This window comes from Lynx rufus, unplaced genomic scaffold (assembly GCF_022079265.1).
Source record: "Lynx rufus isolate CCGP_SWC_20201006 ecotype Redwood Valley unplaced genomic scaffold, mLynRuf1.p SCAF_44, whole genome shotgun sequence".
NCBI lineage: Eukaryota > Metazoa > Chordata > Mammalia > Carnivora > Felidae > Lynx > Lynx rufus.
The window spans coordinates 1,560,185-1,573,107 of record NW_025814861.1 but is presented as its reverse complement, the minus strand read 5'-3'; the positions used below and the strand labels follow the sequence as shown (position 1 = coordinate 1,573,107).

Sequence of the window (12,923 nt, the reverse complement as noted above, 5' to 3'; positions counted from 1 at the left end):
CGCGGGCCGAGGCGCGGCTGCGGGCGGGCGGGCGGGCGGCGGGAGGAGGAGGCCCGGAGGAGGCGGGGGCGGCGGCAGGCGGGGGGCGGGGAGCCGAGCGCGAGAGGGAGGCGAGCGGCGAGACACAGGCTCCGAGGCTCCAGCGAGCGAGCGAGCGAGCGACGAGCGAGCCCGGGAGGGAGGGAGGGAGGGAGCGAGGGAGCGACGGAGCGAGCAGCCGCGCCGCCGCCTCGCAATCCGCCGCCATCCCGCCGCCTCCGCGCCCGACCGCCGCCCGACCGCCATCGCCCGGCCCAGTCGCGCCCGCGGAACCAGACCAGGTGGGCCGGGGCGGCGGGGCGGCGGCGCGGGGCGGGGGCCGGGGGCCGGGGGCCGGGGCGGCGGTCGGGCGCTAAGATGGAGGCGGCGCGGCCCGGCGGGGCTTTGTCTCGGCGGCGGCTGGCTGGCTGACTGACAGCGGCGAGCCCGGGCCCGGCCGCCCGCCGTCCGCCGTCCGCGAGCGCGCCGCCGCCTGGGCCCCGCCGGCCGGGGCGAGGGCCGCGGGGCCGGGCGGGGCCGGCCCGGGGGCGGCGGGCGGCCGGGCCCGGGCTCGCCATTGTTGTGCGGCGCCTTGCGGCCTGGGCGGGCGGGCGGGCGGCGGGGTCGGGGCCGGCGGGGGGGGGGGAGTCGCCGCGTCCCGGGGCCGCCGCCCGCCCGCAGGGTCCGGCGGCCCGGAGCGCCCCTCTGGCCTGGAAGTAGCCGGGGCGGCCTTCCTGCGCCCCCCGCCCCCCGGGCCGGCCCGCAGAGGCCCCACCCCGCCCGGGAGTCCCGGGGTCGGGGCGCCCCCCCTTCCCCCCATTCCCGGGCGGGAGGTGTGGGGGGCGGCGGCGGGGGGCGCGGCGGTGCCCCTCCCCCTCGCCGAGTCGCCGGCCGGGGGCGCGCAGGGGGCAGGGGGCTCGCCGCCGCCGGCCGCCCTTTCGGTGCGCCAGCGACAGGATTATTTTCGAAATACTCCATGCTCTGCTACTGAGCGTGTTTAATAATAAACAGGATGTCGCTCCTCAGGGCCTGCCAGATGGGGTTTTTTTCCTTCCTTCTTTTTCCTTTTCCCCCCCTTTCGCCGGAGTGAGGAACGGCGCTGTCGAGACCGTGGGCCTCTGGAGTGGATTTGCCCACACACAAAGCTGGAAGGCGGTTTTCTCTTTCCTCCCTCTCTCTCTCAATACCGCGGGAGGTCCGAGCCCACCTTTCGGCGAGAAGAGGAGGTGTTTTTCGAGGGAATGGGTAGCTCGGAGGAAGTGGGGGGAAACGGGGGCTGGGGAGGCTCCCCAGACGGTGTCATTTGCTCGATGGCTGCCAGGGAGAAGCCTTTAGAAGCCTTTGGTTTACGGGGTTGTTAAATTGGCCCTGAGGTTTTTCTTTCTCCGCCCCCCCCCCAAGATTTTCTGTGCATTTTGTGTGGCTGTGTATATATTTATCCAGTTTGGTTTTTGGAACCAGCCGTGTGAAGTCGGAGCGTGGTTTCTCCGAATCTAACTGAGCCTTTTCGCTCTGTACACGGCGGTGTGGTGCAAACAGGGCCTGGGGAGGCCCGGGCTTCGGGGTGCAAATCCTTCTGCCAGAGAAATCTAGGGTTCAGACAGCCGTCATTGGCCTAAATTTCGCATCCTCCACCTTGTAGAGTTAGGGAGGTGGTGAAAGATCTGGAAGGGCCCGGCCCGCAGGTTAGTGCTTAGTAGTAGTTTCTGCAACTGCCGTCAAGCCCTAGGATGGAATTTAGCCACCGTGATGCCACCCGTAGGGCTGACTGACCTGATGGAGCTGGTGCAGATGCCACAGGTGCTGGGCTAAGGCGTGGACGGGAGAGGAATGGAAGGCACCGAACGTCTCTGGAGCACTCGGCTTATTCGGTGCTCAGCCTCTATGGGGAGACAAGGATGGGAGAGAGTGGCGTGTGGAGCTCCCAGGAACTGATGGTAGTAAGTCCGTGTCCTCCGGTCTGGGCTGCTTGCCCCCTCCCAGGCACGTTTACAGCTTTGTTTAAGGCAGACTTAGAACAGTGAGAGATGCTGAGAACAGGCAGAGGCCGGGGACTTTGGAGGATGACTGCTTTCCTTTGGGGATGGCAGACGACCACTTGGGGAGCCTGTGCCTGCTCGGGCAAGTGTCTCTCCTGGAGCCCGCATTCCGGTCTTCATCGGCTTACCCTCGGCAAGTCTCTGAGCCGCGGCTGCTGCATCTGTGAAATGGGAATGATTATGCCTTGCCTGGAGTATCTGTTGGGGCTCTTGTGAGCCTCATATTCTGTGTGTACAGCAAACCGCTTCGTTCTGTGGGAGGGTGACGAGAATGTGTCTTGTTCTTGTTGATTTCCCGCTTTTCTCATCCTTTCTCAGCTCCTGAACTTTTTCTCCTGTTCTCCTGGCTGATGGCGCAGTGACTTCCCCACCCCAGATTCTATCCTTAGCTGGTATTTGCGTGTCACGGCCACTACTCGGGGCCTGGAAGCAATAGAACGGCCTAGAACAGCTAGGCTGCCCCGGGGTGTTTATTAGAGACCGTAGGGAGGACTGAGGCTAATGCAAGGGAAACTGACCCCCGGTCTCGGTCGTGGGTGAGGGCCGAGACCCAGGTTATGTCTGGGCCACACCTGTAGCATGTTTGTAGACGGCCCTGGAGACGCTCTGCTTGGGCTCACTGTGCTTCTGCAGTCTCCTGGGCAGTTGTTTTGGTACATTCTGGCATTCCCCCAACCATCTTGGTTTTGTTGTGTTCTCTCTCTCTTTTTTTTTTAAACCTCCTTGGAACCTCCTCCAGGCCCACTGGCTGCGGGACTGAAGACATCTTAGCGGGGGCCCTGTCTTTAGTTTTCCCAGCTTCCTGCCTCTTGGCCTGTCTTTTCTATCTGATTTCATTGTGGCTAGGTCTGGCCCTGCACTATTACTTAGGGAAGGAGAAGAATCCGCTGTCCTTCCCCTTAAGCTTTTGGATTACCTGTGAATTTCAGTTACCCAAGGCTTTATGGAGGGGCCATGTTTCTGCCCATTGTGGGGCCTGCCTGCATCGGCCTGGGTCCTTTGCAGTCTCCTTCAAGCCCAAATGGGTAAAGAGCCTGGGGAAGGGAGAGCCAGAAAGCCCTGGGAGAGTAGAATTTCAGGAATGGCAAGTCAGAACTAGTTCCAGCACGGACTGGTTGCCTGGGGCCCTGCCGAGGGATTTTTGTTGTGCCCCTTCACCATCCCCCACCCCCTTTTAAATTTCAGTTCTCTTTTCTCCTGAAGGATTATTTTATTGTACTTGAAAGATTATTCTTTTTCTTTTTTTTTTTGGCTTGCACAAAGTACTGACTCATGTTGCTAATGGCTGTGTGCTGGTTGGATGTCTCATTATTCTACCATTTAAGATTGATCATTTCTGTGTTGGTTTCTGTTTCACACCAGAATAGGCCGGGTGGGTCAGGACACGTATTTCTAAATTTGATAATGAGGCTTCTCTACTATCAGGCGTATGTGTCTTGTTATGGGCAGGCAAATCTTAAGTGGGGCCTGTCTACACTAGATCTTAAGGCCGTGCGCTCCCCTTGAAAAATAGTCTCCGGCAGAGAGCTGTGGGGCTTTGTGCTCTGAATCTCAAGAGTTCGGTCAGGGGTAACCAGACTGCTTTTCAAGTCGTAACTCAAGTTTCTTAAGAAAGTCTCGTTTTTTTCTGGGCCTTGTGTGGACTTGGGAACCTTTCGTCTGTCGTTTATTTGGATGGAGAAATAAAGCTTGTGGTGCTCAGGACGGATGAGAAAGACTGAGAGCTTTCTGGTGGACGTAAATTGTGGATGACAAGCCTTTAGGCTTCAGAGGTGCCGTTTGGACCAGGCCGCCTCACCTGGGAGCTCCAAGACCCCGGCTCCGTTGTCGGATCTGTGTCACCGATCGTGTCTGTGGCTGGCGTGTGCGAAGCCTCGGCCCCGGGAGAGAGGCTTGCTCTGGTGACTTGAGCCAGAAGTCCGGGTTGAGTGTCGCTGTTAGCTGTACTTGTTGATTTTGTTTTTTGTCCCCCGCCCCGTGTGGCCTGAGCTGAGGGCTGGGTTGCTTCTGTATGATGCTGGCAGCCGCACTGGTTTGTAGAGCTCTCTGCCCGCAGCGGGAGCGGTCCGTGGGCAGAGTGAGGTCTATCTTAGGTTGCTGGCGGCCCTTCACGTTCCCTCTGAGAGCACGTTCTTCTCCCACCTCTGCAGCTGGTTTTGGAGCTCGGGCTCTGGATCCTTTCTCCCTCTCAGCCTCTTTCCTCTCGGTGGCGGTGTGGCGAGGCAGTATGTAGCGCCTTTAAGAGTCACTGTCCTGCACCAGCTACTCCTTGAGCGTGTACTGTTTGCCAGGCGTTGTGCAAGGCCCTAGGAGTACATTCTTCCCTATTCATAAGAATAACATCTTTATTAAAGAAAAAAAGGGAAATACTGAAAGAATAAAGATAAAAAAATATAAAACACCTCTAAGCTCACCATATGGAGAGAACTACAGACAAGACTGGTGTATTTTTTTCCTTGGCTTACGTATTTGTTTTTTCAAAGTTAGGAAAATACTATATACGCTGTTCACAATTTATAGTTCTTGGTTTTTTGTTTTTTGTTTTTAATTTATTTTTCAACGTTTATTTATTTTTGGGACAGAGAGAGACAGAGCATGAACGGGGGAGGGGCAGAGAGAGAGGGAGACACAGAATCCGAAACAGGCTCCAGGCTCCGAGCCATCAGCCCAGAGCCAGACGCGGGGCTCGAACTCACGGACCGCGAGATCGTGACCTGGCTGAAGTCGGACGCTTAACCGACTGCGCCACCCAGGCGCCCCAGTTCTTGTTTTTTTTAATGTTTATATTTATTTTTTGAAAGAGCACAGATGGGGGAGGGGCCGTGAGAGGGGGACAGAGGCTCTGCGCTGAGAGCCGTGAGCTCGAGGTGGGGCTCGAACTCATGAGCCGCGAAATCATGACCAGAGCCGAAGTCAGACACTCAACCGACTGACTGAGCTGCCCAGGTGCCCCCATGGTTTATAGTTCTTACCGTTAGAGGGTATTTTCTTAACTTATCGAGAACATATTTTTATTTTATTTCATTTTATGTTTTTAACTTTTTAAAGTTTATTTATTTTGAGAGAGAGAGTGCGTGCGTGCACAAGTAGGGGAGGAACAGAGAAAGAGGGAGAGACAGAATCCCAAGCAGGCTCCACACTGTCAGCACAGAGCCTGATGCACGGCTCGAACCCACACACCGTGGGATCATGACCTGAGCCGAAACCAAGAGTCGGACGCCTAACTGACTGAGCCACCCAGGCGCCCCTACTTTATTTTATTTTTTTTTAAGTAAGCTCTCTGCCCGACACGGGGCTTGAACTCACAACCCTGAGATCAAGAGTTGCACGCTTCACTGACTGAGCCAACTAGGCCCCCGGAAAACGTTTTAGTAACTGTGTAATTGCTTTAAATGGATTTGCCATGATTTTTTTTAATTCTGTTAGACATTTAAGTTGTTGTTACCCATTTTTCCTTCACGTAAACAAAATTTTAGGGCACATCCTCCCATGTAAATCTTGGTGTATGTTGCTCATGATTTCCCATAAGTGGCATTTCCTGGCCAGAGAGAATGCAGGCTCCTTCTTCAGTTCTGTTGTCTCCTTTAGCCCTTGTCCCTTTTGACTCCCAAGGTGGCTTCCTGCCTGAGCCACCAAGTTCTGGGTGTCTCGGACCTGGCCGTTTCAGTCCTGGCTAAGCTGTCTGATGAGTGAAGTTTGGGGTTTTAATCCATCTACTGGGTTGAGTCTGAACCAAGTGTCTTGACTTCAACATTTACCAGTCTGAGGCCACATGGCTGTTGGTGCCACGTTTGTGTTCCTTGGGAGCTTGTCCAGTGGGGAGAAAGCGAGCCCCCTCCTTAAAGAGGCCTCCGGACCTCTCAACCCGATTGTGTCATCATCTCCCTTGATTCTTTCCTTTTCTCCGTTGCTGTTCTCTGTAGTTCTTTTCACAACTTTAAATACACTTTCCTAAACAGTTATTTTATTGAGAAATATACGTAAGGTTTATCCTTTTAGCCATTTCTAAGTGTACGATCAGTGGCGTTAAGTACATTTACAGTGTTGTGTAACCGCCACCCCCCTCCAGAAAGTTGTCACCTTCCCAAACCGAAACTCTGTGCCCGTCTAACACTGACTCCTCACTTCCCGTCCCTCAGCCCCTGGCAGCGACCGTCTGCTTTATGTCTCTCTGAGAGGAATCATACAATCATACACTATTGGCCCTTTTGTGTCTGACTTCATGCTTTCAGGGTTTGCCCAGGCTGTGGCGGGTGTTCGAACTCCGTTCCTCTTGGTGGCCGAATAGTATTCCATATTCTGTTTATATATCACATTTTGTTCACCCCTTCATCTGTCAGTGATGACAGCTTTTGAATGCAGTTTTGCTCTTTATTGATGGGTACGTTTTCCCCAGTGGGGTGAGTGAGGGAGGGGGGGCCAGGAAGCAGCGTTCTGTTTCCTGTTTGCTGTGCTCTGTGTCTGACACAGGGAGGGGGCTCAGGTGCGGAAGCAGTGGAGCTGCAGATGAGGTGCGTGGGAGTCAAGGCCATCCCAGCCTGGGTGTGGGGTGGTCAGGGAAGACCTTCTGGAAACTACAGCAGACTTGAAATCAGCACCTGACCAAGAGCATGTGATCTTGATCTCAGGGTTGTGAGTTTGAGCCCCATGTTGGGTGTAGAGATTGCTTTAAGAAAAAAAAAAATTCTTAAAAAGAACCAGGCACCTGTTGAAAACAGTATGCCAAGCCCCCTGGAGTATTAAAAATGTGTTTCTAAGTTGGAATCAGAACCGTGTGAGCCACGGTAGAAAACTTGCCGGTCAGCTTGCTTTGCAGAACGCGAGAGCCCTTTGGACGGGAACCTGTTAGGCGAGTACTTTGCTGTGGCTGGTGGCCAGCCCGGGGGAGGGCAGACAGGACTTCGGAAGCGCGAGTCGACTTCTCCCACCGGGGCTTCGAGATCATCTCTTTGTGTAGAAGGATGGGATGCGTTGCCGCAGGACCAACTGGGAAAAGGAGGTCATCCCCGGCACTCTTTCCACTCTCTCCACGGCTCCTTTGTGTCTTCCAGCGCTTTTTTCGGCAGGTGTTGTTTACATACAGTTCAGAGCTTAAAGAACTGCTCTGTTTCAGGCGCTACAGAAACATAGGCCTGTCTGGGAGCGGTGCTGCCTGGCCGACCTGCCGGGGGAGTGAATGGGCTGAGTGTTCAGAAATAGCTGGGGACAGTGGAAACGTTGTCCTAAGGCAGAAAGTGGAATTTTTTTTTTCCCTGATAGAAAATTAATTACAAAAGTATACATACTCCTTAAGAAAGAAAAAGCAAGTGTATGAGGGAAAATGAAAGCTCTTTCCTCTAGCTTTCCAGGCAGTAACTACTGTTTACAGCTCAGTGTGTTTATCCTCCCAGACTCGACTCTTTTTTTTTTTTTTTAAGTTTGTTTATTTTGAGGGCGGGGGGGGGGGGGGGGGGGGGGGAGGAAGGGCGGAGAGAGATCGTGCGAGTGCTCTCCAGAGGATTCCAAGCAGGCTCCGCACTGTCAGCGGGAGATCATGACCCGAGCCGAAACCCAGAGCGGGCCGCTTAACCCACTGAGCCACCCAGGCGCCCCCCACAACATGCATTCTTAAACACATCAAGAGCATGTTTTCATATTAATGCGTACCAGTGTGTTACGCTTCTAACATTTTAAAAATAATACTTCTGAAGCTTTTAAAAAATCTACAAGCGTATGAAGAAAAACGAAAACAGCTAGTAATTCCACGACTCAGATATTTCCAGTTGACTTTTTTCAAGAAAAGAGTTAGGAAAGTTAAGCTGTATTAAAAGCGTAAGGGCTCTTCCCCAGTCTCTCTGTAGAGAAACCACCGTGAGAAGTTTGTCATTCCTTCCGGAAAAAAATTGTGCACATGTATGCCACGACAGTCCGTACAGATGGATTACGTCGTCTGTTTTAGCAATGCAGAGGATGTTTTGTACATACACTTGGTTTAATCTGTTTCCCATTGGTGGACATTGGGGCTGTTTCTAACTTTTGGATATTGCACAGTTTTGGTAAAATTCTGCCAGTTTTCTCTTGAGAAACGTATAATTTGTACATAATTGCATGTGTTTCTGTAGTGTGGACCCTTCGAGATGAATAGCATTTTGGAAAGAATTCTGCTAAATTCCTCTTCAAAAAACTTTGTGTCGGGGGCACCTGGGAGGCTCAGTGGGTTAAGCATACGACTTCAGCTCAGGTCATGATCTCGCGGTTCGTGGGTTCAAGCCCCGCATCGGGCTCTGTGCTGACAGCTCGGAGCCTGGAGCCTGCTTCGGATTCTGTGCCTCTTTCTCTCTGCCCCTACCCCACTCACACTTTCTCTCTCCCTCTGTCTCTCAAAAATAAGAATAAGTTTAAACCCGACTTTGTGCCCATTTGTAAATAATAGTATAAATCTGAGAGCGGATGTTTCTGGACTGTGGACTTTAACTTGTCATTTTGGATGAATGAGCACGGTTTCCCAAATCAAAAGCAGTCACTGTTTCGGACTTGCTCTAGTAGTCAGTGTCGAATCTTAGGGTTTTTTCATGGAAGCAGTATTCACTGTGGTCTTCTGGTGCTGGAGTGGTGCCCTGGGCACCTCACTGGGGGAAGGTCAGGGTGGGAACCAGAAGGAGGTTGTGGAGAGAGGCACAGGTAGCCTCTTGGCACAGATGTTTTCTTCTAGCCTTTACACACTGGAGCCTAGCCTCTCTGGAGATTTCTGAGGCTCCCGTTTTGCAGCCCTTGGTGGTTTTGTTGCTGTTAATATTTCTTACTGTGTGGAACTTATTTGGAGGCCAGCTCTCCGTTGCATTTCCTGATAATGGCTCTTAGGCAGATCCGCTCAACCGCTTGGCTTCAGGGCCCCGTCTCTCTCCCTTCTAGCTATTCAAGGAAGTCACACTTCCTGGGCGAAGTGACTGCAGAAAGGAAGCCCCTGGAAGTGCCTGGATGGTATTTCATCAGGCGGGGTTGGGAAGGATTTGTGCTTGTACCCAGGGGAGGTACCCTTTGGGATTATACTGCTCCTGCCCTTGAGGGCTGTTATTGTTAGCTTGAACTGGAAGCAGTCGCTGGCAGAGTTGGGAATGCCTTGCCCTCTCCTCTGCTCCCTTTCCTGATGGAGAGTAGCCCTCGGCTTTGAGGTCCACTGGCTTCATATCCAGGTTCGTCCATCCACTTGTGAGCTGGGTGATTTAAGGTTATTTAGTCTTTTGGAGTCTCTGTTCTTGTCTGCAAAACGGGGGGTAGTAATGCCATCCTCCTGGAGGGGGGAGGGATTCAGTGGGATTTCAAAGTGTGTGAAAGGTACCAGGCAGGAGGCAAGCAGGCTCGCAGTAAACAGTAGCTATTAATGGTTCCTGGATACAGCACTAGTCAAGGGCCTGGGGGTTTGGAGTAGGCAGGCGTATACACTTGGGGCTCATTTGTTTACTAGATGTGGCTGTTTCTAATAGTGTGCTAAGTCCTGTGCTACGTGCAGAAGATTTAGACCCAAATCAGATAGCCCCTGTCTTCACCTCCAGGAGCTCAGACACCTTAAGCAGGGGCCTCCCCGAGGGGCAGGTGCATCGGAGCACTTTCTGCCATACTTGTCTTCGTTCAAGGTAAATACTGGCATCTGGTCACTTGCTGGGCGCCCTGTGCTGTTGCAGGTAAATGTCTTGCTAGGAATAGAGATAGGTGCACTCAGGCAGTTCACGGGTGCAAGGGAGGCCCTGCAGCTTGCTGGGCTACGACCTGTCTCGGCATCAGGCAAACGGGAGTGTTCATTTCCATCATTTCCATCTACTTGCTGGAGGACCTTGAACAAGTGCCATTCATCCCTTCAAGCCTCCGTTTCCTGCCAGATGGGGATGAAACCTGTCGTACGGTGTTGCGGTGACCACGGCACCTACTCAGCTCAAACAGTGTAAGGTGTTGATTCTGTATTGCTCAGTTTACCCAGACCTTAAAAACAATGTATCAGTAATGACACAGGCTTGTTACAAAAATGCCCAAACGCTTTAGAAGTGCCCAAAGTAGAAAATGAGTCACTTCTTCCCGCCCACTATTCTGCTTTCAGATGAGATAGGGCGCGTTCGGGGTGGGATGGCCATAGACCGCCGTCCCTTTTTCAGATCAGTTGATGAGTGCTGTCTTGAGAGCAGTTTTGTTTTCCACTAATGGGAATGCTTTATGCATATGAATTCTAAATCGGAAGTGACCACTGGAAAATAGGAGCTAATAGGTGCTTATAGGTATATCTTAATATAAACAAAGATAAATAAAAGACATTTTATATGTGGTTTCCATATATGTTGTATATTTAATGTATATGTTAAATGTATAATTGGCTGTGTTACAGATTTAGGTATTTCCTATAATATATATTTATATAATCTATATATTATCATGGGGGTCCTTTCTTGTTCTCTTAAGGAATAAAACAAAAGGCCCTTGTAGTTCCTTGCACCCCGGGTGAGTCATGACGCTCTGCCGGTCATACTGAGCAGTGGCAAGAGGAGATTTAATGAGCCAGTGTGGCCCTGCAGAGATCTTGCGGTTGTGCGATTCGGTGTTGACACGGGGAGTGGGGAACAAGGTGGGCCGTGTGGTCTGTGGTGTGAACTTGTTAGGGTGGAGAGCAGCACACACGGCCTGTGGTAGTTCAGGGATGGTGCGGAGACGATGGAGCGGGGAGGGGGCCCGGGATTTGTGAGAATAGAGCTCCATCGGTGGGGGTGACGTCTCTAAGACCTGTTACGAATGATAAGTGAGTGGAGGTGGTGTGTCAGCCATGGGCGCACATGTTCCTTTTGACCTGTGACTGGCTTGGCCCGCCTGTGAGAGCCCCTGGGGACACTTGGCCCTTATTTTGGGGTTCTTCCTTTTTGTTACTTCAGACCTGGTCTTGCCCGATTGGAGGCCCAGTGGCTGTAATCATCCTGGGTTTCCTGTGGTGTCTGAGGCTTGGGGAATAAATAGCCCGTGGGTTCCGGGGCTCTATTGCTTTGGGCTTTGTTGGAGATCATTTAACCAACTGAGCCCTTTTAGCACCACCCCCCTCCCCGCCCCCGCCTTCAGCATATTTGGGTTTGTTAATTTATTTTCTTCAAAGAGAAGGTGGATTTGCAGGGGCTGAGTTGTTGATGAAACGTCTCTGCGTAAGCACACCCCCTACCGTGTGCGGCTCGCCTCTGGGTCGACATGAGTTGCTGAGTGACACAACACAGAACGGAGTGACCTGGGCCTGTTCTTCCTTCACCTGTGGCCTCCACGTGGGGGTGATAGTTAGGACACCCACCTCTGCGGTGGTTAGCAGGGTCCTCTGTGCAGTTGTGACCGTGATTGAGGCAGCCTGGTGAAGTATTTCCTCGCCGGATTAAAGGGCGCATCACCTCCGGGTGGCATGGCTTGTTGCTAGGGAGTCTCCTTTGGGGCTTGTCAGGAGGCCACTGCTGCCTCCCCCCTGCCTCCTCAGGGTGCAGCCATGAGAGTGCCACCGTTGGAGGAGGGCTGCAAGATGGGGTCTTCGTTTTGTTGCAAGTGGGGCGCGTTCTGCAGCCCTCAGGGCGCCCCTGCCAGAGGGCATCTGTCTCCCGGGAGGTTCACCGGGGGAAGGGTCTGGAGTCCGCAGCGCGGGGCCGGGTTACAGCTCTCATCTGCTGCCTCTCAGCTCCTTGGGCGCAAACTAGAAACCTGCTCGGTGGAAATGTCAGATGGTCCGCAAGTGTTGGCCCGAGTGCGTATAGGTGTGTGGACTGCGATGTTGGCTGTAGCATTATTCGTCATAGCACACAGCTGGAAGTTGTTTATGTATCTGTCTGTAGGGCAGTGGGTAAAGGCACAGCTACACCGTGAAATACGATTAGGCATTCAAACGATGAGATAGATCTGTATGTGTTTTCTTGGAAAGATGACCCCAGTGTACTAAGAGAGTGAGCTACAGCATAATATGGAAACTTCCCACGTTGGTGGGCTGAAACTCGAAGACCACGGGCCGCTGCTAGGTTTGCGCGAGCTGAGAAGAAACGGTATGGAGGACGTCCACCACGTTAGTGAGTTGGATTGACTTGTCGTGTTATTTGCATTTGTTACACTGGATGCGGGGTAGTAACATGTACTGGTTGCGAAGGCGCGTACAAGCGTAACAGACATGCGTGCTTGTGGGTGGTCAGGGCCAGGACTGGGCAGCTCGCGCATTACTGGCTCTTTTCCGGCAACAGCTTCACCCAGGGTCAGTATTGTGTTCAGCCTCATCCCGAGTGCCCCGGCTCCTGGTGTTGGGGCCCTGACGGTTCACAGGAATCCACCTGATTCAGTCATGTGTCTCTGTTCATGGCCCTTGGAAACCGCTTTGTTGATCTGGTTAGAAAGAACAATCCAATTCAAATGCCGTCTCAGTTTCTGTTCTCTGCTCAATCAGACCTTACAATATAGAACATGGATTTTGGTGGCATTTGCAAAGTGCTTCTCACTTGCTAATTTACCATTAACGGGAGGTAGAAGAGGAAGGAGAAACTGAAATAAAGGTGTATGTCTTACGTATTTCTTTTTTTTGCCAGGTCTGTGGTAAGTTTTTCTTCTTCTTGTTTCTTTTTTTTTTCACTGTTCATTTATTTTGAGAGAGAGAGAGAGAGAGAGCACTTGAAAGAGTATTCATGGGGAAGGGGCAAAGGGAGAGGGAGAGAATCCCAAGCAGGCTCTGTGCTGGATCATGAACTCTGAGATCGTGACCTGAGCCGAAATCGAGAGTCAGGTGCTCAGCAGACTGAGCCACCCATGCACCCAGTCCTTGGTAAGTTTTGACCCTGGAGAGGGAGGCCTGTGTGTGGCATGTCTATCCCGAGTGACCGTCTCCAGCTGTAAATTGAAATT

At 52.7% G+C, this 12,923-nt stretch overlaps 1 protein-coding gene across 5 annotated transcripts in view; it reads left to right on the top strand.

Annotated features, from left to right (window-relative positions):
- Positions 1-234: 234 nt before the first annotated feature.
- The window catches only part of PRRC2B (proline rich coiled-coil 2B), an 88,407-nt gene continuing 75,718 nt past the window's right edge, over positions 235-12,923 (top strand). For 4 of the 5 annotated variants that reach the window (XM_047098164.1, XM_047098163.1, XM_047098162.1 and 1 more), the window contains exon 1: positions 235-320. The gene's annotated coding sequence lies outside the window, so the exon portion shown is untranslated. The remainder of the gene's footprint in view (positions 321-12,923) is intronic. The other variant, XM_047098161.1, reaches the window with a different exon arrangement.